Source organism: Rattus norvegicus, chromosome 1 (assembly GCF_021556685.1).
Source record: "Rattus norvegicus strain SHRSP/BbbUtx chromosome 1, alternate assembly SHRSP_T2T, whole genome shotgun sequence".
Taxonomy (NCBI): Eukaryota; Metazoa; Chordata; class Mammalia; order Rodentia; family Muridae; genus Rattus; species Rattus norvegicus.
The window spans coordinates 13,052,862-13,079,965 of NC_141534.1; the positions used below are offsets into that span (position 1 = coordinate 13,052,862).

General features: G+C 39.0%; 1 long non-coding RNA gene across 6 annotated transcripts in view; it reads right to left on the reverse strand.

The window, feature by feature from the left end:
- Positions 1 to 27,104, reverse strand: part of LOC102546491 (uncharacterized) — a 287,629-nt gene that overhangs the window by 16,039 nt on the left and 244,486 nt on the right. For 2 of the 6 annotated variants that reach the window (XR_015644692.1, XR_015644681.1), the window contains 2 exons: positions 6,490 to 6,592; positions 2,989 to 3,311 (listed from right to left, as the gene is read on the reverse strand). The exons of 1 other annotated variant lie outside the window; for it this stretch is intronic. This is a non-coding gene — a long non-coding RNA (uncharacterized LOC102546491). Of the gene's footprint in view, positions 1 to 2,970; positions 3,312 to 6,489; positions 6,593 to 27,104 lie in introns of those variants that run through there. 3 more of the 6 variants (XR_015644677.1, XR_015644678.1, XR_015644676.1) reach the window with 3 other exon arrangements.

The window sequence follows — 27,104 nt, forward strand, 5'->3', positions numbered from 1 at the left end:
ACACACACACACGTAGCTACAAAAAACTGAACTCAAAAATATATTTCAAAATTTCTCCTTGAATTTTGAATATTTCCAACATAAAGAAATGATGTGTGCCTGCATAATAATATATGAAGAAAACAAAAATAAGTTAGCTTACAGCTTATTTTTTAATTTTTAATCAATTATTTTATTTACTTACATTCCGAATGTCCCCTCCCAGAGTTCACCTACCCTCCTTTTTGCTTCTTAGAGGGTACCCCCCGATCCCCTTTCTCTGGGCCATCAAGTCTCTACAGGATTAGGTACATCCTCAACCACTGAAGCCAGACATGGCAGTCTTCTCTGCAAATATGTCCTGAGGGTCTCACACCAGCCCATGTGTGAGCAATAGAAATAACTAATGATCCATAATTATTATCTTATGACAGCAACATGTACATTTTAGTTTTATGTATTTTTATTTTAAAAATATTTATTTATGTATACGAACTGCACACTTCAAGGTCTACATGTGGAGGGTAGAGGACAATTTGTAGGAGACAGTTCTTTTCCTCTATCATTTGGACTCCTGGGACCAAATCAGGCCATTAAGCTTCATTCATACCAACTACCTTTATAGCCAAACCATCTTCATGATCTCTCAAATGCTAATTTTAAAATCCATATTTTTAAATGGATAAGCCCTTACCTTATTCTTTCTTGGAAGCTAATTTATTAATTTCATAGGGGTGCTACTTATATAAAATGTCCTAGTGATTTTGGTAACTGAAGTCTACAGTTGAGCTAAATTATTCATAGTATTCTGAGTGGTCCATAGGCATCTACAAACTTCAAGGGGGGAAATTCTGTTCTTTCCATGAGCCACTGAAAGACATTTAGCATTTTACGCCACAGTGAGTCCAACACCAAAATAGCACTGGCAGTATCCATAACCATTTCTATGGCATAAATTTCCTTTGCTTTGTTTCTATATCTCAAAATGATATTTATCTTACCACTTTGGAAGACAAGTACTGGTAGTTCATTGGAGAGATATATGCATTTCTATATGCTTTTACATGTATAATCCCAGGTCACAAATGTCTTAATAACATTTTAGTAACTGTACCTAATTTCATTGGTTGTCAGACTCAACAAACGTAGTTTTTTTTCCCCTCTGCTTTTGAGGACCTTAGTCATCATCTATGAAAAACTACTATTCACCTGAGAATATAATCCTCATCCAATTAAGCAGAAAGATGCTCTCATGGATAGGAACTATTCATAGTTCAAATAGATACAATAATAGATGAGATTCCTGCAGGAACTACGCAAGCTCGATTCTACAGAAATTAGTGACTACATTTAATAATATAAATTGTGATAAAAAAAAAGTGTTAGAGTCAAGAGAATGCTTAGCTAAACATGTGTTTGTTTGTTTTTTAAAGAATAATGGCGCCAATGTGAATTCCAAAGGATGTTGATGGCCACATGTCCCTGTAAGGAGCAAGTCCATCTTCAGAAGCAGCTAAAGACAGGGTGGAAATTCCTACTTTGTACTGTAGCAAACCAATCGTCAGAACTGGCAAGAATAAGATGAACTTCCCAGAATAAAGACATTCCATGCTTTAGCAAGTAAGAAAAGCAGAGAAGAAAAGGACAACTGAGTACCAACAGACAAGGAAAGTGTTTGTTTTACTAACTACACAACTTTAGAAAATGTCTGTCGTGCATTGAATAGTTAACAGAAAACAGTTTTCCTTCTCTCTTCTTATCTCTCAACTATCTATCTATCATCTATCTATCTATCTATCTATCTATCTATCTATCTATCTATATCTCTCATATCACCTCTCAAAAGAGGCCCTTTGAATTTGTTGCAAACTCTGAGATTTGCTCATGTTTCTATGACTTTAAATAAAATACTTTTTGTCTTTATGTGTGTGTGTGTGTGTGTGTTGCATGTAAGTATAGCAGAAGAAAGCATCAAATCCTCTAGAGCTAGAGTTACAGCCAATGGTGACCCAAAATGGTCAGCCTTGGGTCTTGTGGAAGATGAGTACATCCCTTCATCACTGAACAACCTCTCCAGACTATTATGCTTCCACATTCTGAAGTGGGCCCCAGTTTATCTCCGTTTTGCCATGAAGCAGACTCTTCAAAAAAGAATCTTTTTCAAACCAAGGTGTGATGTGAAAGGATCACAGACAATTAACACTAACATTTCTAAATATACGATGATATTTAAAAAGGATTTCATGCTATTTAGATGCACGTAAATACTGGCAATTATTTTGTGTTTAGGCAGAAAAAAAGTATAAGGAAGGAATTTATGAAGCTTATTAGAATCTAATTTGTTACACAAAAGAGTGCATTCCTGCTACATTTCAGCCTAATATATAGAGCTGTTTTATTCTATTTATCACAAACAATAATTATTAAAGCCTTCCTTTAAAAATATCACAATGTATCATTTGCTGTAACTCAGAAATCCGAGTACTATATATCCTTGAATGTTGAGATGATCATAAAATTATTCCAGGAGGGAAAAGATCAGTGTCAAGGCAGCACTATTTTGAGATGTATGATAAAGTACCATCGAGGGTGAATTTTCCACGCTGTAGTGCCATCCCCAAAACTCTGCATGCCAAGAATAGGGTGTATGCCTCTAAAGAGGGAAGACATACCAGCCAGAATCTTAAACAGCAACGTACATGTTTGATTCCAGTGTCTGAAGGGTCACTGAAAAACGTTACTGATAAAGGAGTCTTCTAATATCATCTATAGAAATGGGTCAGAAAGAAAGATGACTTTAAGGGATAAAGCAGAAATCTAATGGGAGAGTCTCTGTAGTAAAGTGTCTAGACAGGCAACTATTCTAGTTACCCATTTCTCTGGACAGAAGTAGAATGACCACTATCACTGGTCTCTTTACATCTCTGTCACTGACCAATGTTCTGATCTTCTTTAGAAAAATAGGAGTATTTTTCAAACATAAAAGTATATAAATTCTGGACACAATCGTTTACTTTAAAGATGATTTTCATTCTTGTTGATACAAGTATTTTCCTCTGAGACAGGGAGAAAGGCTACATCTTTAAAATACAAATAAAAAGCAATGTATGGCTATTGATAACAGGAACAGCAATCAGGGCCATTTTTATAGACATACCAGACGTACTTATGCATTCAGAAGCCTGTATCCCAGAAAACAAGATTGACTTCTTGTGTCAGCATGCACTCCTACAGTGAGGATTGGTCAGATGGTTCAGTCTTTCAGATTCCCAGCCTGGTCCACCTTAGTGTAAAAACTTCTGCCTCCCAGGCTGTCGAAAAGAAGTAATTGCCTGCCCAACACAAAGGGTTAAGGACTCTGTAGTCATGCAGCCTCCTGCTCTCTTGACTTCTTTTCCCAGGCTGTTCACTCCACACCTGCAAAATCAACCTTTCCATAATTTCCCACAACACCTCTAATAAGACAAGCGATTTCATGAGGAGTCACCTTCTGTGTGAGCACATCCTTCCCTCAGTGGAAGTGGCTCTCTGTCAACATCAACAAAGTCACCCACAGGCTAACATGTCATTTCTCCATCTGCCCTGTGTCAATTTGCACTTGGAGACACGTGGCTTCTTTTCTTTACTTCCTCTGTGACTTGTTGCCCTAATGTTTTAGCTCCTGGAGGGTAAAGGTTTTGCTTTCTAGTTCTTTTAACCTGGCCCCCTCAATCACCTCAGCCTGTATCCCCAGCTCTGTCTAACGCTGGAGAGACATTAATTTTGTGTTGATTGTCCGTCTAATGAGAAATTATGTTAGCATTACAGGGAAAAGAAATTTACAGAGACATATAAGCAGCAGAATAAAGAGAGGAATCAAAAAAAGGTGAAGAAGTCACCCTTTCCTTTGTTTAAAAGGTAAATGATTTATTTGCTCCAGTCTCACAAAGAATACGGGCACCTTCCCTGTGGCTACTTCCTACGGATAGTGGCAGCAGAGAAAAATCAGAAATGTGAGTCTCAAAGCAGAGGTAACAGAAACACTTGGAGGAAAAGGCCACAATAAATCAATAAGTACTTAGAGTTACAAAGGATTTAAAGAGAGTACATGCAAACATTTTTCTCGTGTATTATACTGCCATCTTTTATGAGACTTATTATTGCTTATTGCAGTAAGAAAGCAGATGTCACCCTCTTTTAAAATCCTTTCTGTGGTGCTGTGGATGAGCCCCGGGCTTTGCATGCATTTACTCTTGTCCTATTCTAAAACGGCCACGGTCAAAAGCTATATTTGATATATATATATATGTGTATATATATATATATACATATATATGTATATGTGTAATATATACACATATATACATATATATACATACACATATATACATATATATACATAAACATATATACATATATATACATATATATGAACATATATATGTTCACAATAGCATATGATTGACTATGTGTAGATTGGAGCTAGAAATAGCTCTCCATAACAGGGTAATTCTCTCTTCACACAACTGAAAACAATAATTTCATAATGAGTAAGAAAAAAAATCTCTGCACAGTTAAAAGTGGACTGAATGAGAAGCAACATGGAGCTCATGGTGGTTATTGCGTCTGTTTTTCTGTTTCATTAAAACCCAAAAGAACTTACTCCCTCCTGCCATTGCCCTAAGGAGCGACATTTATTCCAGGAATGTGCCTCGACCGAGATGGAGGATGGCATTTTTTGCTACAAATGAATCACACCTGGAGAACGGTGTTTAAATCGTGGAGCTATCTGGAGATGAGTTAGTAAGCAGGATGCAAATCAGAACAAAATCACATCTTCTCGGAAAATGGCAAAACAAACCCCACCTGGATGTGTGCTGGTGAGAAACAATGAAAATGAGGAGCTTGCTTCAAGGTTGAAATCTCATTTCAATGTGGCCCCATTAAACCTTTATCATTCTAAGTGAATGCAATAATTTTAATATTGTATAACCTACATAGGATTTTGATTAACATGACTTGACAGGTAGGAAAGAAATTTGCCTTCAAAACTACTTCAGCATGATCATAAAGAATAGCTACTTCAGAGTTAGATGTTGGAATGATTTTTTAAGTGTTGTATTGTGATAAGAAAAAATTTCTCGGGAATCACTTATTTAATTTTAAACACTTTTACAAACCATCCTGGCAGACATTTCTTATTAACATTAAAGTAGATTCACGTTGATGCTATGAAGCATAAAAGGCTTCAAGACACTGATGTATTTTGTGACATTAGTGAATCACAAAACAGATATAAATCCTTTCTGTAAAAGAAGGCAATGCCCTTTAAGTAAGAGAAATCTGTGGAAAAATTAATAAAGAAAATTCTTCAGAATAAAAACTCCAAGTACACTGTCATATTAAAAGTAGAAGTCCATAACTGGAAAATGCTCATTACTAAATTTTCACAGGTCATTTTAAGAGTGAGTTTCAGTCAAAACCTAAAGGACAAATAAGTAGAAAAAATGTTGGTGAGCTATGAAAGTCTGAAAACAAGAACTGTAAAGATAAAACGATGAGAGAGATTGGTCAGTTAAAGTGAACGTCACTTGCCATAAATGAGAACATTTAGATATAAAGTTACCAGGAAAAAAAAAATTTAAGCAAAAACATGAGAATTTGTGTGTAAGCTTGTGTGTGCACACATTGTGTGTTTGAATGGCATGGGACTTCTATTTTGATACAGATGGCCAATATGTAGCTATAAGATATGGATGAGACTACTTGGAGTCGGATTTGAGAAAAGATCCACGTTCCCTTTGGAATAAGAAGGGGGTGTCAACAGAAGCCAAAGAATTAAGAAAGAGAGAGAAATAGAGACAGAGACAGAAAGAGACAGAGACAGAGAGAGAGAGCAAATTACAGAAAATACAGTATTTTATAGTCTCTAGGATTATTATGTCATAGTCACTAAATGGTTTCTATAATAATTCTTAGTTATGAGTGGAGAAGAATGAGAAGAAAGGGGAGGAAGAAGAGAATAGGTAACAGGAAATGGAGACAAAGCCAGGGAGGGAAGAAGGGAGGGAGGGAAAGAGAGAGAGAGAGGGAGGAAGAGAGAGAGAACAGCTACATATATTCTACATACATATCCTACTTAATTTTTCCCAGCAGTCTCACTTGAAAGCCCCTTTACCTGAGTTCACTGATTTGTCACTGATTTGTCACAGGTTAAACTGACTAAAAACGTCTAAAGCAATGTTTGAAGTGGGTGATAGCCACCTCTATTTAATATCAAGTTCTCTGGGAAGCACTTCACACAAGTTATCACATTGTAGACCATAAAACCTAAGAACCTAACACTCATCTTGGTCATTATTTTTAAAGAATGAGAACACTGTAATTTAGTGGCATATCACCCTGTGAAAATGCAGAGGCTAGAAATCAAGTATGGGGCCTTCTGGTCTACAAGTCATTACTAAAGATAACAACAGTCATGTAGTTACAACAGTAATCCATTCTATTGGGCAGGGGAGTGTTTCAACTTACAACTTTCAGGTCCATCACTGAGGGAAGTCAAAGCAAGAACTCAAGGAAGGAACTGATGCAGAAGTCATAGGAAAACACTGAGTACTGGCTTGCTCCTTGCGGCCTGCAAATTTGTAAACAAGACTTCTTATCAAGGTAATATTTTATATTCCCTAGCATTTCCCCATTGACTATATCTCCTGATAGCATGTGCTCTCCATGAAACAGATAGCAGCAACTTAACCAAATGTTTTGTAATCAAGTAATTGCTTGCTTTTCATTTTGTCACATTTTTCTCTGCCACTTCTTTTACTAACGTTGGATTTTAGGTTTTATATGCTATCTATAAGGAAAATCCCACAAATAATAGAGACATAAATAATATAGCTTCTCTTGAACGCATAGGGAACCCAAAAGGAAAGGATCTGAGGTTGACAGATATTACTACCCTATGTTTCAGTGAAATGCAAGTTCTCTTATCTATAGCTACCCACCTGACAATTAATATGGAGTTATTAACCCCAGCACCATCAGCTGTAGGTGCCAGATGGGTGTAACAGCTATAATCATAAAAGATCCTAAACAATAATAAAAGAGTGAGGTTAGGAAAAAAACCTCTTGTATTTAAGAGGATGTTCCAGAAATAGTACGTGACTCTTGGTGAATTGTCACTGGGTCTGTCTGACCTTCACAGGCAATGGAGAATAGAAACTGTACTCTTTTAGTTGAGCAATTTATGCCAACCAGGAAAACTAGGATTTTGTCAAAAAAAGAAAAAGAAAAATCAGTATCAGAAGGTATTTCTCAAATATATTTAGATGGTTCTAGTAAGAGAATTAAGCTAATTTTATACCTGCATTTGACATCGAACATAGTTACCTTTCAAAGTATTAGAAAGTGATTTATTTTGATCTGCTTTACGTTTCTCAGTCCTGTGCAATGGAATAACATCAGAAATTGTGGACTGATATTATAGATTAAATTAAAATTATGCTATATATGTATACATATAAATAATATATTATATATTATATTATACATATATAACTTAAATATATACATATAACAATATAAACAATAATATATAATAATATAAAGCATACTAAATCACTATATTGAAAATTTATCATAAATTATGTCTATATAGTATCATACTCTGTAGTATCTATTATACTTATTTTTTTTTAACTTTTGATTATATATTTCTTTACTTACATCTTGAAGGTTATTCTCCTTCCAGGTTTCCTGTCCATAAGTCCCCATTTCCTCCCCTCCCCCCCAATGCGGGTATTCCTCCTATACATCCCCCTGATTGCCCTCCCCCATATTCTCCTGCAGTGGGGGTCCAACCTTGGCAGGACCAAGGGCTTCCCCTTCCACTGGTGACCCAACAAGGCTATTCTCTGCTACATATGTAGTTGGAACCCTGGGTCCATGTATAGTCTTTCAGTAGTGGTTTAGTCCCTGGAAGCTCTGGTTGGTTGGCATTGTTGTTCTTAGGGCGTTGCAAGCCCCTTCAACTCTTTCAATCCTTCCTCTGATTCCCCCCAAGGGGGTCCTATTCTCAGTTCAGTGGTTTGCTGCTAGCATTGACCTCTGTACTGGACATGCTCTGGATGTGTCTTTTAGGAGAGATCTATATCCATTCCCTTTCTGCATGCATTTTTTAACTTCATCAATTTTATCTAGTATTGGTGACTGTATATATATATGGGCCACATGTGTGTCAGGCTCTGAATGGCCATTCCTTGAGCTGCCGCTCTAAAATTTCCTTCCACATCCCCTCCTATGAATATTTTCCCCCTTTTAAGGAGTGGGAACATGTGCATTTTGGTCATCCTTCTTGATCTTCCTATGGTTTGTAGATTCCATCCTGGGTAATTTGAGCTTTTTGGCTAATATCCACTTATCAATGAGTACATACCATGTGTGTTTTTCTGTGATTGGGTTACCTCATTCAGGATGATATTTTCTAGTTCATTCCATTTGCCTATGAATTTCATGAAGTCATTGTTTTTGATAGCTGAGTAGTACTCCATTGTGTAGATGTACCACATTTTCTGTATCCATTCCTCTGTTGAAGGGCATCTGGGTTCTTTCCAGCTTCTGGTTATTATAAATAAGGCTGCTATGAACATAGTGGAGCATGTGTCTTTGTTGGATGTTGGAGCATCTTTTGGGTATATGCCCAAGAGAGGTATTGCTGGGTCCTCAGGTAGTTCAATGTCCAATTTTCTGAGGAACCTCCATATGATTTCCAGAGTGGTTGTACCAGTTTGCAATCCCACCAACAATGGAGGAGTGTTCCTCTTTCTCCACATCCTCGCCAGCATCTGCTGTCACCTGAGTTTTTTATCTTAGCCATTCTGACTGGTGTGAGGTGGAATCTCAGGGTTGTTTTGATTCGCATTTCCCTGATGACTAAGGATGTTGAACATTTCTTTAGGTGTTTTTTGGCCATTTGATAATCCTCAGCTGAAAATGTTTTGTTTAGCTCTTTATCCCATTTTTAATAGGGTGATTTGGCTCTCTGGAGTCTAACTTCTTGAGTTCTTTGTATATTTTGGATATAAGACCTCTATCAGATGTAGGATTGGTAAAGATCTTTTCCCAATCTGTTGGTTGTTGTTTTGTCCTAATGACAGTGTCGTTTGCCTTATAGAAACTTGGCAGTTTTATGAGGTCCCATTTGTCCATTCTTGATCTTAGAGCATAAGCCATTGGTGTTTTGTTCAGGAAATTTTCCCCAGTGCCCATGTATTCGAGACTCTTCCCCACATTTTCTTCTATTAGTTTTGAGTGTATCTGGTGATAAGAATGGATTGATTTGCATTCTTCTACATGATGACCTCCAGTTGAACCAGCACCATTTGTTGAAAATGCTCTCTTTCTTCTCTTGGATGGTTTTAGCTCCTTTGTCAAAGATCAGTGGCTATAGATGTGGGGGTTCATTTCTGGGTCTTCAATTCTGTTCCACTGATCTGTCTGTCTCTGTACCAATACCATACAGTTTTTATGACTATTGCTCTGTAATACTGCTTGAAGTCAGGGATGGTGATTCCCCCAGAAATTCTTTTATTGTTGAGTATAGTTTTTGCTATCCTGGGTTTTTTTTGTTATTCCAAATGAATTTGAAAATTGCTCTTTCTATCTCTATAAAGAATTGAGTAGGAATTTTGATGGGGATGCATGGAATCTGTAGATTGCTTTTGACAAAATGGCCATCTTTACTATATTAATCCTGCCAATCCATGAGCATGGAAAATCTTTCCATCTTCTGAGATCTTCTATACTTATATTTTATACTAAAGAAATTCCTCCCAAAAAGAACACATGTTCCTGAGAAATTTTTAAGACTTAAAATGAAGCAAATTTGTAAGTTTGAAATATAATAATAATAATAATAATAATAATAATAATAATAATCTGTGCTGAATTCAGTTAGTACTAGACATAACACTACAAAAAAAAAGGCTGTTTGTTTTACTGTTTACAGCCTCCAAAGGACTGGATATCTCCCAGGAAATTCCAGTCCTAGGAGGGATCCAGCAAACACCAAGAACTGAATGGTTCAGGCTGAAGTACAGATTGAAATCAGAATAGGGATGTTACTTCAGGTCCAATGTCTCTGATTTCTGTGAGTCAGCCTTCATTCATGCAGGTTTCGACAGCAAGACAATCCCAAGTGAAACTTAAAGATAAAAGAAACCCAGAAAGTCACTGTGCAATCTTTAGTATAATAAAAAGTATTCTACTCGCATGTACAGTCAATTTCCATGATCTTATTTCGTGAGAGATAATAGTTGTATACAATGATTTTTTTTTAGCACTGACCTGTAGAATTCAAAGAAGCAATGAACTGTTAAAATCAAACTGCTTTTATCAGTATGACTAATGTAAGTTCAGATATATACCAAATTTGAAACTATATTCATAAAATTTATTACTTTTACGTATGTTTATATGAATTTTGGGTAACGATTCAAGCATTATTTAGCAAATGTTTCATGGCAACCTAGACTAAACACATTTATTTAATAATGTTGCTTGGACTCTCAGAACAAATGCTAAACACTCAGCCATGTGTAATTAGATTATCTCAGGAATATAAAGTTTATTTTTCATATGACATAGATTCTTTCCTCTTTTTACTCTACGACCTTGTTCCCCCTGGTTTCTTTATCTAGTGAAATGCCCTGTACATGGAAGATATTCAACAAATGTGGTTAGGTAATAGGTAGGTCAATGGTAATGTTAGAATTGCCTTTGTACAAAGATGCATTAAGAAGCAATGTAGGTCAGTCCTGCAGAGCCTGACTAACTGGTTCTGACACTGGCAAACAGCATTCACTCTGACTAATCCTAAAGATTGCTTATTAACAACACATGCAATTTTAACTGACTGAAGTCAGCAGAGGCAAAAAAGATGAGAAATGATTCAATTCAAGTTGCTACACTTCAATTATCAAGGAGAGACAAAACATTTTAAGGTTTCCAGAAGTTGCAAAACCTCTCTATACCCAATAATTAAAACAACCTGCTAACAAATGTTACCAACAACTCAATTTTACTTTACCATTAGTCATTGGTAAGAATGGGAAGATTTACTAGGTTTATTGACTTCCACTGCCAATTTATACGCAGGACCCCAAGGAATCTGTGACTGCATAAGAAAAGTAAATTGGCAGTAATTTATAGCTAGCCCTTTAGTTTCCCAATATATATTTTCTTTTCTCAATATTTTCTTCTAAGCCACCAAGATAGATTTTCCTTATCACTATTTTTGATAAGGTGAATTTATAGTGTCATGAATAGACAGAAAAAAAGATGAACAAGAAAAAGAAAAACATGTATTATTTAATATGACCTTTTAAATAATTAGCATGCAAATGCTGGACAAAATAATGAATGAGATTCTCATAGTGGGCTCTATCATTATTTTCTGATGGCTTTGAATACATCAGTTATGATCTTAAGCTAGAATTTTCTTAACTGTCCCACACAGTGACAGTGTTCTCACATTTCTTCTCTTGATATTCTGTTAAGAGTCACACCACAATAGTAAAACTCTTACTTCATTACAAAAGGGAATCCAAGAGGCTAGAGAGGAGAATCAGTGGTTAAGAGCAACTTACTCTGGCTGGCTTTGATTCCCAGTACCTACAGAGTAGCTCGCAACCATCTATAACTAGTTCTAAAGTCCCCTTCTGACCTCTGCAGGCACTAAACATATATATGCAAATCACACACACACAAAGAGGGGGGGAAGAGGAGGAGGGTGAGACACTAAATCTAAAAATATAGAAGAAACACAAGATAAAAACATATCATTCTTCAAAGAGACAAAGTAGTTCCTCAGGACGGCATTCCTGGCATTTCAAAATGATTATTTACCTTACCAGCAAGTTCATCACTGGATTATTATTGTCACTTAAGATATGAGATGAAAGAGGAAAATGAAAAATTCAGGTTCTTCTGCATGTCCATGCATGTATATCGTCCAGAGGACAACCCCCAGAGTTATTTCTCAAAAGCATTGTCTTTGCTGCCTGTTGTTTGTGAGACTGGGTCTCTCTTCGCCCTTCAGCTCCCCAACTATGGCAGGCGACTGGCCACTGAGCCCCAGAAATCACCTATAGCAGTCTCCTATGACACAGATTACAAACACCTAACACTATGCTTGGCTTTTCTTTTTTTTCTCATAGGATTCAAACTCTACTCCTGGTACTTGCAAATTCAATGAAACTGTTTCCCTGGGCCCAAGTCTGCCTATCCTTAAAGATTAATACTAGATTTCTTGGTGTATGACATGAAATGCTTGGTGTAACATGTTGAGCTATTCAGACTATATTAAAACTATACTATCGAGCAGCTCTCTGCTCCCAAACCCCGTGGGAGAGAGACCTCACCACCTGATCAGGTGGGCACTCCTGAGGCTGCAGATCGGAGGAGACCACCAACACTGCCCACCCCTGCCCACATCCCTGGCCCAAGAGGCAACTGTATAAGGCCTCTGGGTTCCCGTAGGGGAGGGCCCAGGAGCGGCAGGACCCCTGCACCTGAGACACCGCCGGAACCTGAAGGAAACAGACCGGATAAACAGTTCTCTGCACCCAAATCCCATGGGAGGGAGAGCTAAACCTTCAGAGAGGCAGACACGCCTGGGAAACCAGAAGAGACTGCACTCTGCGCACATCCAGACGCCAGAGGAAAACACCAAACGTCATCTGGAACCCTGGTGCACGGAGGCTCCCAGAAAGAGCGGCGCAGATCTTCCCGGTTGCTGCCGCCGCGGAGAGGACTTAGGCAGTACCCCATGAGCAAACTTGAGCCTTGGAACCACAGGTAGGACCAACTTTTCCCCTGAAAGAAACCTGCCTGGTGAACTCAAGACACAGGCCCACAGGAACAGCTGAAGACCTGTAGAGAGGAAAAACTACACGCCCGAAAGCAGAACACTCTGTCCCCATAACTGGCTGAAAGAAAACAGGAAAACAGGTCTACAGCACTCCTGACACACAGGCTTATAGGACAGTCTAGCCACGGTCAGAAATAGCAGAACAAAGTAACACTAGAGATAATCTGATGGGGAGAGGCAAGCGCAGGAACCCAAGCAACAGAAACCAAGACTACATGGCATCATCGGAGCCCAATTCTCCCACCAAAATAAACATGGAATATCCAAACACACCAGAAAAGCAAGATCTAGTTTCAAAATCGTATTTGATCATGATGCTGGAGGACTTCAAGAAAGACGTGGAGAACTCCCTTAGAGAACAAGTAGAAGCCTACAGAGAGGAATTGCAAAAATGCCTGAAAGAATTCCAGGAAAACATGAATAAACAAGTAGAAACCCATAGAGAGGAGACACAAAAATCCCTGAAAGAATTCCAGGAAAACACAATCAAACAGTTGAAGGAATTAAAAATGGAAATAGAAGCAATCAAGAAAGAACACATGGAAACAACCCTGGGCATAGAAAATCAAAAGAAAAGACAAGGAGCTGTAGATACAAGCTTCACCAACAGAATACAAGAGATGGAAGAGAGAATCTCGGGAGCAGAAGATTCCATAGAAATCATTGACTCAACTGTCAAAGATAATGTAAAGCAGAAAAAGCTACTGGTCCAAAACATACAGGAAATCCAGGACTCAATGAGAAGACCAAACCTAAGGATAATAGGTATAGAAGAGAGTGAAGACTCCCAGCTCAAAGGACCAGTAAATATCTTCAACAAAATCATAGAAGAAAACTTCCCTAACCTAAAAAAAGAGATACCCATAGGCATACAAGAAGCCTACAGAACTCCAAATAGATTGGACCAGAAAAGAAACACCTCCCGTCACATAATAGTCAAAACACCAAACGCACAAAATAAAGAAAGAATATTAAAAGCAGTAAGGGAAAAAGGTCAAGTAACATATAAAGGCAGACCTATCAGAATCACACTAGACTTTTCGCCAGAAACTATGAAGGCCAGAAGATCCTGGACAGATGTCATACAGACCCTAAGAGAAAACAAATGCCAGCCCAGGTTACTGTATCCTGCAAAACTCTCAATTAACATAGATGGAGAAACCAAGATATTCCATGACAAAAACAAATTTACACAATATCTTTCTACAAATCCAGCACTACAAAGGATAATAAAGGGTAAAGCCCAACATAAGGAGGCAAGCTATACCCTAGAAGAAGCAAGAAACTAATCATCTTGGCAACAAAACAAAGAGAAGAAAAGCACACAAACATAACCTCACATCCAAATATGAATATAACAGGAAGCAATAATCACTATTCCTTAATATCTCTCAACATCAATGGCCTCAACTCCCCAATAAAAAGACATAGATTAACAAACTGGATACGCAATGAGGACCCTGCATTCTGCTGCCTACAGGAAACACACCTCAGAGACAAAGACAGACACTACCTCAGAGTGAAAGGCTGGAGAACAACTTTCCAAACAAATGGTCGGAAGAAGCAAGCTGGAGTAGCCATTCTAATATCAAATAAAATCAATTTTCAATTAAAAATCATCAAAAAAGATAAGGAAGGACACTTCATATTCATCAAAGGAAAAATCCACCAAGATGAACTCTCAATCCTCATCTTCGGTTGGTTTATATACAAGTGTGCAATTTCTAGGCTTGAAAGTAAAATGATGCTATCTGGTGCTGGATAGAGGAGCCTTATTTTTTATTATGGCAGCTTGCTATTTTTGTAACATGGTGATTTGGTTGAACACAATAAAGTACAGTAGTAACTGATCTCCCCTTCTTCCTGGATGAGTGAGGAGATGATTAAATGTTGATGTCAGCATCCTTGAGCATATTCAGATGAGCTTCTGCTTCTGTTGAAAAGGATGCTGTGTTTGATTGTGGTCCAAAACTTTGAAGCACTACTTGGCATCTCCTTCCTTGGAGGTCTCACTGTTTAAACATAACAGATTTGATAGCTTGTTGTTAAGGTGAGGTTCAGCTTGTCTCCACTAGGTCATCTTCATGTGAATCCGGTGGTTATACGGTTTTGTTTTAGGGATATTTCATTTTTTTAATAACGGTTTTAGCTGACATTCATGGAGAGAATGAATCCTTAGAACTGTGCCACTAGTGAAAGGAAATCCTGTCTAGAGTATGTTTCTTTACAAAGCTGTGTCACACCATCCTTTGGGCCCTCTGCTGGAAAAGTAGAATCAAGTCTCAAATAATGCCTTTTAAATTGTATCCTCTAGTATTATAGATGTAGGACAGTACTGTATCATACCTCTGTGGATGTAAAATAGCTTGTACCTGCTTTATGATACGTAGTAGTGACCGTGCTTTATCAGAGCTGTTTTTAATGATGTTTCTCAGAATGTTTTCTTTCCAGATGATGATTGAGAAGCTAATTTTAAAAAAAAAATGGTGCCAGGTACCACAAGAGTAACAGAACTGTGCTGTTTTCTCGGGTTTTGTTTTTTTTACTTTTTTTTTTTAATGGAGTGTGCTGGATGTCTCTACAGTTTTGTTCAGATGACTGCAGAACCTGGAAAAGCTGTTGCTGCTGTTGATGCATAACACACTGCTATTATTGGTCTTTTTATATAAATATAAATATATATATACAGATATATAATTTGAATTTTTTGAAACTTTAGCTGTGCTGTCAACTTTGGAAAAAAGTATCCCCGTTTACTGTGTTGAGTTGGCACTGTACAGAAATTAACAGCCATATTGGTCTAGAAATGTTGAACTTAAGTTTTTTCCATTTGTACAGGGGTAACACACTGCATTAAATATGTAAGGTCTTATCTACGTGGGTTTGATTACAAAAACTAATAAAGTATTCTCTAAATTAAAAAAAAACTATACTATCATTTTACTACTAAGGCACATTTGTTTTTCCCTTCAGTATTCAACAAAGGCTGCTCATGAGTAATTAGCCCCAGTGTGATCTCTGCACTGTTGTCAGTGGGCGTGGTGACTCCAGAACTTCCGCTTCATCCAGCTTTCGCAGCAAAGCAAGACAGCCCTGAACAGGGTCAGGTGATCCTGCTTGCCACACATTAAAGCTGTGCCAATGATCCCTAGGCAAATCATTAAGCCACTTACACATGGTGGGGGGGGGGGCAAAGTATGTCCTAATTCAATACTCCTAAGATCTTTCTCCATAGAGGACAACTCATCCAAGAATTCAGCAGGATCCAGGTGACAGAAGCAAGGGTTGTAGCTGCTTTTCTCATGTTCACGCTGCAGAAATAGCATAACTGGGCATATTAAATCAACCTCATCATCTGCAGCTCCCTGAACGACTGGCAGTTGTTTCCCCAGCTAACTGCTCTCTTTTCCTTCCTCCTTTAATTTGTTTATTTTTTCACTCTACATTGTGATTGAAGCCCTCCTCCCTATTCTCCTCCCAATCATCCCTTCAGACCTCCTTCCTCCTCCCCCTTCCCTTCTCCTCAGGGAAGGGGAGGCCCTGCATGGGTAACCCCCTCCCCATCCTGGTACATCATTCATTTTAAAGTCCATGGCTCTGAAGCACAAATTGTCAGTGTGTCTGGTGTGTATAGGATCACAGGACACAGAGTGATGTTTTTAATTCTTCCCTTTTTGATGTTTAAGTCCTTTGGGATAATTTTTTTGTTTGTTTGGCAAAACGAAAAGGACAGACACCAAGGGTAGTATCATTGGCTAAAAACTTTGCACACCAAACTTAAATATGAGCCGATTTCAGAGTTTTTCTCAAAAGATTATAAAAGATTTGATTTTATTTTTGTCAGGTCCATCTTTCATTCCCCAGCATAACATGAAACTTTCTGTACCCTTCCCTTTACACTCCCATTCCCAGAGTTTAGCCTCTCAGGGAGTTAAGTCAAAAAAAATGCTAGCTGGTGAGTTATACTGGCATGACTTACCTACCCAGGGGTGCTTTAGTGTGCAGCCCTGATTCCTACTTAGTAACAGGCACACACACACACACACACACACACACACACACACACACACACACACAGAGAGAGAGAAAGAGAGAGAGAGAGAGAGAGAGAGAGAGAGAGAGAGAGACTCATTCAGGCACACACACTTCTAGTAAGAACACTGAATATTATAAGCATTCTTCTGAAAATAAACAGTTGAAGCAAATGGCTCACTCACCCTCGCTCTCTTCCTCGTTCTTGCTCTCTCCCTCCCAACATCCCTCCCTCCCTCCTTTCTTTCCTCCTTCCCTCCCTTCTTCCTTCCTTCCCCTCCCCCACCTCTGTTTCTCTTTTCTATTTTATTTCTTCCCTTTCTTCTTTCCATTTTATTTCTATTTTTGCATCCCCCCATGAGAGGTTTCTGAAGTTCAACAGCGATCCCTTTAATGAAGAGAAAGAGAGGGGGGAAAAAACCAAAAACATAACAACTACAAACACCGCTAGACAACAAGGAGGAGTACTAAAGAGTGCCCAAGGGGACAGTTACAAAATAGACATCTCCTGTCCTAAGACAGCTTTAGCTAACAATACAGCTGAAGTTGCCCATTAAGGACATTCCCATGGAACATGAAGTGACCCCCTGTGTTGCCTAAAGAGTTCTCACAGGGGATTCTTTGCAACCACCTACAGCACTTTTGACAATCCACCTTGCACCTCACACATTCTGCAGAATCTCCCTGCTACACCCTGTTTTAATGGTTTACCCCTCCCATTGGAGATCCGAAGCCCAAGCTTTTCCTTATGAGCAACTCTATAAAGGAAAACTCTATAAACTGGAGACAAGGAACGGCGGTTAGGGAGCTTGATTTGATATCTGGTGGAACTTAGAGAGACAGGAAATTAGTATTGCTTTCCCCTCCTTTCCCCCAAACCAAAACACACTAACAAAAGAAGATTGTTCACATTTGCAAAATTTGCCTTGAGCTCCTTGGGGGATGATGCTATATAAAACCTAAAAATAAGTAATGATCAAAATGCCTTAGAACAACAAGCGGCATTCTAGTAATAACCTCAGAGATGTTATCATCTCTCCAAGAAATGAAGGGGGAAATCACACCAGGATATTATCTGCTGTCTGCAAGCATGCTCTGTTACAAAGCACGATTTGCCAAAATTAGGTCACAGTCTTTAAATTAATGAATGTAAACAACAGAATACGTTTGCTACTGTGGGGTTGATGGGAAGCTAGAAACAGGGTACTAACCTGCCTAAAAGAGTCTGCAGAAACAACTGATTTTTGGTCTCCAAGGGAAGAACAAGAGCTCCAAGGGGTCATATTTCATAAGAGGAAGAGATAAGAAGAGACACAGATCCCAATCATACATTTCTGTTTGCTTTTCAAGCTACAATTAGGGGCTGTTAATTTTAGAGAGGTATTTGTTCTTTCGTCATCCAGCACAGCAGATCTCACTGAAGCCTGCAACTCACTTCCAGGCCTCTCTACCAGCTATACCCTATCTATCTATCTATCTATCTATCTATCTATCTATCTATCTATCTATCTATCTATTTATTGGATCCTCTTATTAGATGTGCTTTTCTTATATCTAAATAATTTCCATTTTCTGTTTTGACCACTACATTCAGAACAAGAGGAAAATACTCGTAAATAAATGTGTCAAAATGTGAAACCATGTGCACTGTCCCAAGTGTGGCTGTAAATATGTTACACATTAAAGGACCATCTGGGGAGTCAGGTAGGAAATAGTCAGCAGCGTCAGGCTTGACAAGAGGCCCTGCGATACCCACTGCTGTCCATTTGTCTATTTGCCATTGACTCTTGACATAAGACATAAGACGTAAGAGGTGTCTCCCCTCTGTTTCTTCTCTCAGATTTTTAATCATGTGGGAATGAGTATAAATATGGGTCATGAATCTAGGAAGGAGACTAGGAGAGGAGAAAAAGTCAGGTTTTCAATTTTGTGTATTATCGTCATCATCACCATTATTATTATTACCATTACTATTATTTAGTCTGTGCATGCACACACACACACACACACACACACACAGAGAGAGAGAGAGAGAGAGAGAGAGAGAGAGAGAGAGAGAGAGAGAGAGAGAGAGAGAGACGCACGCAAACAAGCATGGGTAGAACTCATATGGAAGGCCAAGTACAGTTTCAGTGATCGGTGCTCTCTTTCCACCATGGGTTCTAGTGATCCTGCAGGGACAAGCCCCTTTGCTTGACATGCTATGCTATTAGTCTGAAAAAGAATTTTTCTGAAAGAGAACCAGAAAGGGTGATAGACTGACTACATGAAAGGAGAAAGAGACATCCTAGAATCCAACGTTGGGGGCATGATGGGATGGGGAGTTAGAGAGGAGGATCTGCCAAAAGAAAGTACCTAGGAAAATGCCACAGTGAAGCCTGGTACTTCACACAGAAATTTGATAAAAGGAAAATGTCTTCTCCAATATATCATCACTGAGCAGATCAGCTACCCTCCAGAGCAGGTCCCACGTCCAGGGGTACTCAACACAAAACAAACTCCATGGTGTGTGTGTGTGTGTGTGTGTGTGTGTGTGTGTGTGTGTGTGTGTGCTTTTAATTTTGTTTTGATATTTTTTGTCATCATCATCATTATTAATTATTTTAGTTTGCTTTTCCTTTGTTTTGTTTTAAGAGAGAGAACATAAAGTTAGGTGGGTAGGGAGGATCTGGGAATTGTTGAGAGAAAGGAAAGAATATAATCAAGATATATTCTACAAAAACTTAATTAAAAAATAAAGAAAAATTCTATTCAGCTGTGAGAAAATGAAATCTTGAAATTTCCAGGTAAATGAATGGAACTAAAGAAAACAAACAACGAGTGGTCTATCTTATTTGTGGATCCTAGCTCCAAATCTTTAGTTGTTACCATAACTAGTCAAAAAGAAAACATCCCAGATGGCAAGGTCGACAACCCAAACTCATACAACTAAAACACAACCCCTGCACTCAAGTCTCAAGGAACATTAAAGAAGAGGGAAGACAAAGGTTGTAAAAGTCAGAGGCCTGGCCCCCTGGTGTCAAATAATGTCTCTTAAGCCTAACAGAGAATATACTTCTATGAAATCACATCAGTGAGGTCACCTAAACAAGAGCTCAAAATAACACTAGTTGACATGCCAGTGTGGATAGGGAAAATATTACAGGACACCACTTTGTAATATGAAGAGCTACAGGCAATTACTTGCTGCTAAGAGGAGAGAGAATAAGTCCTCTGGGACTAGCTCCCTGGCAATCGAACCAATCCCAAGTGGTCATCTCTAAAAACATATATACAAATCAGCAACAATAAATGAACTCAGTGGATTATGTGTATATGTAAGTGCACATGCATACATATACAATTCATATACAATTATTCATATACAATTATAATAATAGAATCTAAAGAAGAAAAAAGTCGATAATTTGAGAGGGAGTAGGGAAGGAACACTGAAGCAATTGGAGGGGTTAGAAGGAGGAGTTTTAAATACTATTTTCATTTATTAAATTCTCAAAAAAAAATTAAATTCCTAAAATTTTAAATAAAAAGTCCCCTCCCTAATTTATCAGTCAACTGATAAATTTATGGAGTCAACCCAGACTCCATAAGCCTGCAGAAGTGTCACCTCTTCTGACCTGCAGTAATCTCAGTACTAACTTACAGTGATCACCCTTCTCTGAATCTTTCTGAAGCTAACCGTAAAATGTCAAGGACTTGAGTGTTTTTGCTGTATGTATGTTAGCTTTGTCATTCATCTATTTAGTTCACACATATTTGTGGAGTGCCTACTATGTGCCAGACATCTCCAGCTTCTTGGTGCATAACAGGAAGTGTAACAGGCTGCTCTGGTCTAACAGGAGCTAACTTTTCATTGCGAGTAGCAGCCAATAAACAACATAAAAGGTTACAGAGTTCGGTAGCCATCACATAAGGAAAAAGCTAACTGGCGATAGAATGGATGCATAAAGTCACAGTGAAGATATATATGGGGAGTTACAGCATAAATACTCTCTTTAGTTAGCTCTTTTTGTTAAAGTACTGTTGAAAAAAATCTTTCTAAGCAAGGATAAGAAAAGTCTCTGCCAAGCTACACAGTGATGGACATTATGCAAGTATCAATAAATACTAAGTAATTAATTCTTTTAGTTCTCTGCTACTGCAATTATAAGTAAGCTATTTCTTTTGCCTCTGACTTATATTCTCTGATGAGGAGGAGTGTAAAAGGTCTTAACTCTGTTTCAAGAACAACTGAAGTGCCTTGGCGTCTGAAGTCTTGGATTTCGAATGTACCTCTACTACTCATTAACCGAGCGACCTTGGCCAAATCAATTTCCTCAGCATGGCTTTTATCACTTGCAAAACAGCAATAATTACTCCAGCCCCACAGAACAGAACCAATGAATTCTGGCATGCGACAGCATTTCTAAACTACTCTATGTATACCACGGGTGGCTATTAGTGTTATGAATGAGGACTTTGAAGGAAAGAATTTCCTAGAATGTTCACTTAGAATAGAGGTGCATGTAAAAGGAATTTTTGGCCAAAGAGAGCTGAGTTAAGACACTAGCTTCAGGAACATATTAATAACATTTCATAAGGTAATATTTTGAGATTTGCCCAAGGGTTTCAACTAATAAATCTAAAGTTGCCGATGGTGAGATGGAATAAATGTCCAGAGGCTGTACAGTGTCTGTTCCTTGTCATTCTATCCTCAAGTGGAGAAAAGCAATTACCTATACCCAGAAATACCAAGTCAATCAGGCCTGACATGGTTACCAGGAACTGGGGGCAAGTCTCACATTTCATCTCAATAACTAACTGATCACGTGCTTCATTTGGGTGAGATCTTGTACATTTTTGTGGCTTATAGTGAACTCTGATGTCCCACCGTCCGTGACACACACCATTACGAACTGTTCCACACGTTCCTAACCCTGATCTTAGACTGGCTACACTTCTACTTTGCTTTCTGCATTTAAGGTATAATGTGTCCCTAGAAGTTCTGGAGGCAACTCCAGAGTGCCCTTGACCATTCTAGAAGCTTCTTCTCTTGTTTGGTGTAGCTAGCTAACTGGAGACTATAAAGGGCAAAGGTGGTGAAGATGGGCGGGAACGATGTTTGGTCCAATCACTCAGCCGTTGCAGAGGGCTGTGGGTATTGAATTATTGAAATTCCTTTCTGGGACATACAGAGGAATAAAAGTTTAAAACTAAGTACATGGATTAAAAATGTTTAAAAGGAACAAAAACAGCAAAGTATTGTGTTCTTAACAGGGCTTAAAGGAAGGATCCTTGTGTGTGCTCATGCATAGCATTAGCAGCAAGAATGGCTCTGTAGTGCAAAAGCCAGCTGCAGAGGCAGGGGGATGCTGTCAGTGCAAATCAGCGTGGTACCCCTCTCAGTGGTAATCTTTGAGATAATTTTCCCCCCTAGGCTGGTCTTTTTTTTCAAGCCCAAATGGTTCTTTCAGTGGACCATTGGGAAACCGAACATTCAGCCAACCACACAACTGTCACGGGGATAAGAATCCCAGATGTTGGGACTCAGAGGTTAAAGTGGGTTTTGTTTGCATTGCTGACAGACACCTTTCTGCTTAAATCAGAGAGACTCAGGGATCTGCAGGAAGTGACATGCAACCTCAGAGGTGTTAATGCCCACGCTCTGTAGCGGCAGAGCGCTCCATGCATGCTTGTGACTGCACAGACATTCCTGAACATGTGTTCCCAGGCTTAAGAAATCTCCATAAACTTTGTCATAAATCTGATGGCAGCTAAACGTGAGAGTTGCTGTTTTGCTACTATATATCTTAATCTTCCCTGTGGAACATCATTCATGCCACAAGGAAAAGAGAGGAAAAGTTTTGAACAGTAAAATCAACAACATGTCCCCCCAGACCATGAAATAGTTAAGAATGAGAGAACCCCTGAAAATGAGTACAACCAGAAGGTGAAGGAAGCCCTTCTCAAATTTAGAGAGAGAGAGAGAGAGAGAGAGAGAGACAGAGACAGAGAGAGACTGGCAGGCTGCTGTTCCTTAGAGGCCTGATCTCCCCTGATGGAAGGGTTGGGAAGGCAGGTTTACTATTACCTTAGGTTTTACTATTTGTTTCCTGCGGACAAGAAAGGAAAAGGGACAATAAAAGCCCAGCCCAGCTCTACTTAGAGACTACTTCCAAAAAGCATGCTTCTCTCTGTGAAACTAGGAAGATGTCAGGCTGATGACCACGTTATAGAGATGAAAATTATTACGTAGATTGAAAATTCCAACATTCAACCATATATAGTAAGTGGTTTTTAGTCAGGAAAATACAAAAACAGTTATTGGCCAAGGCCAATGGAAATGACTTTATATTGAGGTCTGGACTCGACGCACATGGACAAAGACTGAATCAAAATAAGTCAGAAAAAAATTCTGGTAATACAAAGAGTCAGTCATATTTTATTTATGACATATTCTTTCCAAAATTGGCAGGAAAAATTTTCAATAGAAAAGGGAAAAGAACACTATTCAACACATCATTGAAAAATGGAAAGAAAGGGTGTTTGTTTGTTTGTTTGTTTTAAACAGGAAACCCAGGAAGCAGAAAAGTAAACACTAACAGAAATAGACGACGCTTTGGCCTACCTAAGGGAGGCTCTAACAGTGAGGTGGGTCACACTAGACTTCTGGACGGCCTGGAAGCACTGAAGTGTCAAGTGACTGTGAAGGTAGGGTTCTTAGTCAAATGTCTATGGGTAGTGGTTAGCATGTTGAATAAGAAATAAAGAGAACCCACATGTCTGCTATCAAGAGGCAGCCAATTCCTGCCACCCAGTAAACAGCAGATTGACACTTCTTCTGGGCACTTAACAGGCTAACAGAGGCTCAGAATGCAGGAAAGCTAGGCCCAAGTGAGGACAGTGATTCTTCTTGAGCTAATTCCTTTCCTGTTCACCCTCCACTGTCTCTCCTTCTTTCCTGGTGGTGGTCCTAGAACTGACTCCCAGAAACCCTAGGACCTCTACCTGCTAAGCAAACGCTCCTCACTTCACCTGGGTAGGATTTATTTCTCAAACCAGAAGATTAAGTGAAAGTCTACATTTCGAGCATTTGTGCAGGACCTCAACCTCCTTGCTGCCTCTACGGTCTTGATCTTTTCGACACCAGATACCCGTCTGACTGTTTGAGGGAAGTTATGGAGCCTTTAAAGGTTAAAGTCAAACTGCAAGAAGCCTTTGGTGAGCGCCAAGCAGTGAGAGCTGTAGCTGGGAGTCCAGTTCCTGCTAAGATCTCTGCTTGCTATTAACAGCTTGCTGTTGTAGGCTTGCCCCGCCATCTTTGCCCGCCACGACAGACGGTCTGTGATCCTGTCGAAACTGGGCCTAGAATAAATCCTTCATCCCTTAAATTTCTTATATCAGGTATCTTGACCTAGTGGCAGGAAAAATGGTCAATGACCTGAACAAATTTCTAGGTTGAGAGAGAGAAAGGGGGAGGGGGAAGATAGGGGGAGGGGAACTGGGAGAGGGATGAGCGAGGAAGAGAATAGAGAGTTCAGTGTGTTCAAGGAATCTTGGGCTACACAGTGAGTCTGAAGACTACACAGGAAGTCTCTAACGATGTTTGAGAAAACAAATGTCTAGAAAGGATGGTTCTAAGGATTACATCTTCCAAACAGAAGATGGGAGAATTCTACTGGACAGAAAAGACAGAGGTATTTAGACTTTAAGAATATATTAGAATAAATTAAACGTCAATGTTAAGTGTTAAAAGACAAAATTGAACAGACTTCAAAAGGCAGGATGCAGTTAAGTGGGGAAGATGAAAAAGACGGGAGACAGGAAGTGCAAAGTGACAGTAAAGTGTCAAAGAAGGCCAACAGCTCAATAATAGAGCTTCTTAAAAGGAAAATGCGCAAAAAAAAAAGACTTCGGGAATATTTTACAGAGCTAAAGGGAATGAGTTTTCACATTGAAAGGTCCCACCAACAGCCCAACCCGACTCAGGGAATAAAGACCTGTGCATAACAGATACATGGTGACAGTTCATAGTGAGAAAACCAGAGAGAACACAGTGGACAAAGAATCCTCACAGAGAATGGAATCTGTTCCCTCGTGGCCTTCTAAAATAGTTCTCTCAGTACAAACTCAGGGATGTTCTCCTGAAAATGACAAGGCGCTTTCTAAACTTGTCCAATAGAGCTCACTCTGTTCTTTACATCAGCTCGTCTATACTGACCCTTGGAATAGAAGCTCTCTCCCAGCCTCTGAGCCGCTATGCAGAATTAAGGCTTGCCATAATGATCGTGTGCACTTGCAGATCAGGTTAATAACAGCCAAGTGCACAAAATCTGTCGGAAACAAAACCACAAAGGTCTTGTCTTTGATATTTTCAGATGTCTTCAGTTTTTTTTTTCTTCTTTTCTTTTTTTAAGTGTTTCTGTGTGACATGATTTGTCTGAGAGGAGAGGAAGGGACTCTGCAGGCAGCTCCATTATCAATGCCTCATTGTTAGCCTGGGGAGAGGATATCATTTACCCTGCCACCTTTGTGCCTCTTGGAGAATCAGACAACCTACTTATGCTTTCTAACCAGTGAAGCAATCTGGACCCTCTAAAGAGGTCGAAACTCCCTGGCACTGATTCCCTGTGCTACACTAGCCAGGCTTTGAAACTGTATACTAGTTCACAGAAATTCTGAGGAGAGGAGTCTGGTAAAAGAAGACTTGGATTGAGCATAGCAGCCTCAATGACAGAGATTCCCCAAACTTGTCAACCACTCTGCTTTTACGGTCCTCCGTCTTAATTATTCTTATGTGCTGTATGGTACTCAGTTTACTGCTCCAGTGAGTGTCTGCAGAAAGAGAGCAGAAGATGGGTACCTGAAAGATCAAGGGGTTCCTACTAGCAGGATGTCACTTGCTTGCTAAGATCTTCTTGGGTCCCAGCAGGGACATTCTCCAGGATACTGTTGTATGGTTGGTGTGATCCATAGGCTAGAGATAGCAAAGGAAATCCAAAGAGAGTGCTTATTTTATATAATTAAAAGTTGAGGGGGGGTATGGAGAAAGGGGAAAGAGAAGAGAGTCAAAGCCCTCTGGATGCATCCTTGGGGGAAAATACATGGAAAGCTGCTCTGTGCTTACACCTCTCCCAGAAATGTTCAGAGCCGAGGACACATCATCAGAATGAACAGTCCTATCATCGCAAATAAAACTGCATTATTCATTGGTTTTTATTGTCATGACTCTATTATTATGTTTAATTATTCATTATTATCTGTCTCTATTATTACTGTTATTGACGATCCTGTTTTTTAACCTCATAAGACAGCCACTTCCCTTAATCAGTCACTGTTTATTTTTTTTGTATTCTGTTTCTATGGTGCAGGGGACATGATTGCTTTTTATTTGCCAGAGGCAGCACGGATGAAAAGAAAGGAGAGATACTGGAAAAGGAAGGCTCGCCCAGTGCCTGGAACATCATGCTTGACAGAACCGAAGTCTTTCACCAACTTTGTCCGGACATTTAAATAAAGCCATGTGTTCTGTGAAGGAGGAGCACACCTTCAGGGAGCACTGATCCAACAGGACCAGTTCCTTCTTTCAAGTCCTTAAAAGGATAAAGTTGACAAGTGTACATTACTTCCCTGAAAATATTATTTCCCACTTTCTTCCTATTTAATCATGGTTTGCTGTTGAGCAGGAAAGGTGGGGGTGGGTTGTCTCCTAGTACAGAGCTGTGAAGTCTACTGAGAATCTAAAGGTTAGAACAAATGCATGTCCAAAGCAGAAACCTTACAGATAGAGATATTGAGCTTCAGAAAGGTCAAATCATCTACCCAAGGTCACACAGCAAGTGAAGAGCAGGTCTCAGAAGAAAAAGAGTGCTGAATCCCAGGAAAATTTTCTCTCTTCTTCAACCAGTATTTCCAAAAAAAAAATGGTCTTCTAAAAATGACAGTGGTTTAAAACCGGGATTTAAAATGATTTATGCCTTATCACAATGCCTTTTTCTGCCAATGGCAAAACAAGTCCTACTACTAAGTTGACACTTCTCCCACTAAATTGGCATTCCCCCTAAAAAAATTCTGATCTCCAAAAAATATTATGAGTATTGGATGTCTCATTCTTATAATTTACTATTAGTAAATTGCACTAATCCTCATAAAACTATGATAAATCAGAGATCTGAAGGATGCTGATTCGTACTTTACTGAATACTGT